General features: G+C 40.0%; 1 long non-coding RNA gene across 1 annotated transcript; it reads left to right on the top strand.

Moving 5' to 3' along the window:
* Nucleotides 1-278: 278 nt before the first annotated feature.
* Nucleotides 279-3,802, top strand: LOC121386393. Its single transcript, XR_005959645.1, has 3 exons — nucleotides 279-474; nucleotides 2,674-2,769; nucleotides 3,715-3,802. It is a non-coding gene; the product is annotated as an uncharacterized LOC121386393 (long non-coding RNA).
* The last annotated feature ends 480 nt before the right edge of the window (nucleotides 3,803-4,282 follow it).

The following is a 4,282-nucleotide window of genomic DNA, read 5'->3' as shown; positions in this document are numbered from 1 at the left end:
TTGCTGTGAGTACGGCTCTGGTACTACTCGTGCTCACCCTGACAAAAACAGGTGTTTGTTGCTGTGAGTACGCCTCTGGTACTACTCGTGCTCACCCTGACAAAAACAGGTGTTTGTTGCTGTGAGTACGCCTCTGGTACTACTCGTGCTCACCCTGACAAAAACAGGTATTTGTTGCTGTGAGTACGGCTCTGGTACTTTTACGTGCTCACCCTGATAAAAACAGTGAAGAAATCTTTACTACTAATAACTAAATAATTCCAGGTTACCGCGTTGGATCTGATGACGTTGCTGGATACTGGAGCGATGATGTCACCACGACGGTGGATGTTGGGGTGTGGGGGAGTCAGGAACCCAACACGTCGACGGGAACCTGTGCCTATTTGAAGAAGACGTCCAGCGGGTGGATTTGGCACATCGCCAACTGTGAGACTTTGATGCCGTTTGTCTGCGAGGCTCAGCCTTGTCCCTCGGGTGAGTGTATTCACTGAGAGATTGACAGGGCAGGACGCACTCGGGTGAGTGTATTCACTGAGAGATTGACAGGGCAGGACGCACTCGGGTGAGTGTATTCACTGAGAGATTGACAGGGCAGGACGCACTCGGGTGAGTATATTCACTGAGAGATTGACAGGGCAGGACGCACTCGGGTGAGTGTATTCACTGAGAGATTGACAGGGCAGGACGCACTCGGGTGAGTGTATTCACTGAGAGATTGACAGGGCACTGAGAGATTGACAGGGCAGGACGCACTTGGGTGAGTATATTCACTGAGAGATTGACAGGGCAGGATGCACTCGGGTGAGTATATTCTCTGAGAGATTGACAGGGCAGGACGCACTCGGGTGAGTATATTCACTGAGAGATTGACAGGGCAGGATGCACTCGGGTGAGTATATTCTCTGAGAGATTGACAGGGCAGGACGCACTCGGGTGAGTATATTCACTGAGAGATTGACAGGGCAGGACGCACTTCAGTGGTAAAGCGCTCAGCTGATGCGCGGTCAGTCTAGGATCAGTCCATGTGAACCCATTGGACTATCTCTCGTTGTGTTTGAGGTGGAATGTATCTCTCGTTGTGTTTGGTGAGTATCTTCACTCAGATTTGAGGTGGAATGTATCTCTCGTTGTGTTTGGTGAGTATCTTCACTCAGATTTGAGGTGGAATGTATCTCTCGTTGTGTTTGGTGAGTATCTTCACTCAGATTTGAGGTGGAATGTATCTCTCGTTGTGTTTGGTGAGTATATTCACTGAGATTTGAGGTGGAATGTATCTCTCGTTGTGTTTGGTGAGTATATTCACTGAGATTTGAGGTGGAATGTATCTCTCGTGTTTGGTGAGTATATTCACTGAGATTTGAGGTGGAATGTATCTCTCGTTGTGTTTGGTGAGTATATTCACTGAGATTTGAGGTGGAATGTATCTCTCACTGTGTTTGGTGAGTATATTCACTGAGATTTGAGGTGGAATGTATCTCTCGTTCTGTTTGGTGAGTATATTCACTGAGATTTGAGGTGGAATGTATCTCGTTCTGTTTGGTGAGTATATTTACTGAGATTTGAGGTGGAATGTATCTCTCGTTCTGTTTGGTGAGTATATTAATTGAGATTTGAGGTGGAATGTATCTCTTGTTGTGTTTGGTGAGTATATTCACTTAGATTTGAAGTGGAATGTATCTCTCGTTCTGTTTGGTGAGTATATTCACTGAGATTTGAGGTGGAATGTATCTCTCGTTCTGTTTGGTGAGTATATTCACTGAGATTTGAGGTGGAATGTATCTCAATATTAAAACATTTATGTGAGGTATAATGGGTCAAGGGATCAATCTCCCTTGATGGAGTCAGTCTTTTTTTACCCTTCCCAACCAATACCTCATCTAAAGCTGTGGTATGTAATGTCCTGTCTGAGGGAAACACTGTAAGTCCAAGATCAATGGAGCTGTTTTCAGTTGAAGCTAAAAGGTTTCTGGCAGGTGAGACATTTCATTGTGCGGAATTCTTGTGATTTCTTTTGTGTTAAAGACACAATTCACTGATGTGTGATTTTATCGTATTTTGTTAATCATGCCAATTAAGATATTTTTGCAGGTCTGCTTGTGGTACGAGTATTTCAAACACTAGCCCTTTAAAAACGCATGGTCTGCTTGTGGTACGAGTATTTCAAACACTAGCCCTTTAAAAACACATGGTCTGCTTGTGGTACGAGTATTTCAAACTAGCCCTTTAAAAACACATGGTGGTAACATCCTCACCTGATGCACAGTCAGTCTAGGATCGATCCCCATCAGTGGACCCATTGGGCTATTTCTCATTCCAGGCAGTGCACCACGATTGGTATATCAAAGGCTGTGGAATGTGCTGTGTTGTTTGGGATGGTGAAGATAAAAGATCCACTGCTACTAATTGAAATATGTAGTGGGTTTCCTCTCTAAGACTATATATATCAAAAGTAACAAATGTTTGACATCCAACAGCCGATGATTAATAAAGCATAGTGGTGTTGTTAAACAAAACAAACTTTTTAACTGATAAAAATCAGTACAGAACAGAACCTCTCTAAAGAAGACACCATTTATACCAGACATTTTACATTGTTTCTTAGGTGTCCGCTTTAGAGGAGTTTCTCAGTATATGCGAATGTATTTAATCAAATATATCTTTTCTTTCTTCCAGATTCGTTCCGTTGTGATAATGGAAACTGTGTTGGGAAGACTCACGTGTGTGATGACGAAAACAACTGCGGAGACAACTCGGATGAACGTGACTGCGGTAAATATAACATGATATCACATTACATTAAATAACGTTTCCATAGTAACAGATAACTCTGATGAACGTGACTGCGGTAAATATAACATGATATTACATTACATTAAATAACGCTTCCATAGTAACAGACAACTCTGATGAGCGTGACTGCGGTAAATAAGTTTAAATAATATGACATTAAATTAATTCATAATGTTTCCATAGTAACAGACAACTCCATTGAGTGTAACTGTAAATAAACATAATATTACATTACATTAAATGTTTCCATAGTAACAGACAATGCCTAGTGGATTTACAAAAGACAAGCATTATGATTTTATTGCTTGCTTTGTAATATGCTGAATTCTGTTATGTGACTCATTTTGTGTGACATTGCCTTTAGTACAATGAAACCTGATTTGTGCCCATTGAACAGGACGTTAAGAGTCGTGTGTATGGTATATATCATTTAGAAAATGAACACTTGTATAGTGAAACCTTTAGTACAATGAACCCTGATTTGTGCCCATTGAACAGGACATTAAGAGTCGTGTGTGTGATATTTCTCAAAATGACGTAAGTGGATATATAGCATTTAGAAAATGAACTCTTGTATAGTGAAACCCCTCAAAACTAAACCAACACGGAAAATAAATGAGTATTTTTCATGGACCCAGCAGTAGTTTAAAATGTACCGAGTTGTGTCATTAAACACACATTCCTTTCCTTTGTGTTGTGCCCATTGAACAGGACATTCAGAGAGTCGTGTGTATGATATTTCTCAAAATGACGTAAGTGGATATATAGCATTTAGTATATATAGTTAAATGAACTCGTTGTATAGTGAAACCCCTCAAAACTAAACCAACACGGAAAATAAATGAGTATTTTTCATGGACCCAGCACTAGTTTAAAATGTACCGAGTTGTGTCATTAAACACACATTCCTTTCCTTTGTGTTAGCGTCGCGCTGCCAGTACTACCACATGGACAAGGAGGGGGTAATCATCCACCCCCAGGACCAGGTCCAGTACTCAGACCGCACCTCCTGTCAGTGGGTCCTCGAGACGGCCGTTGGGTCGAAGCTGCAAATTAAGGTAAGCTTTGTCTTCAGTTATTATCATATACAGTTAATATCATATACAGTTAATATCATATATAGTATATATAGTTAATATCGTATACAGTTAATACCGTATACAGTTCATACTTTATACAGTCCATACCGTATACAGTTAATATCGTATATACAGTTAATATCGTATACAGTTAATATCGTATATACAGTTAATATCGTGATAATATCGTATATACAGTTAATATGCGATATGTTACATACAGTTAATATATCGTATATACAGTTAATATCATATACAGTAATATATTGTGATATCGTATACAGTGGTAATATATGATATGTTACAGCTACACGTGTAGTGTGTTTTTAATAGTAGGGATGGTAATATATTGCGATATGTTACAGCTACACAGTAGTGTGTTTTAATAGTAGGGATGGTAATATATTGCGATA

This window comes from Gigantopelta aegis, chromosome 12 (genome assembly GCF_016097555.1).
Source record: "Gigantopelta aegis isolate Gae_Host chromosome 12, Gae_host_genome, whole genome shotgun sequence".
NCBI lineage: Eukaryota > Metazoa > Mollusca > Gastropoda > Neomphalida > Peltospiridae > Gigantopelta > Gigantopelta aegis.
This window is presented reverse-complemented; position numbering and strand designations above follow the sequence as displayed.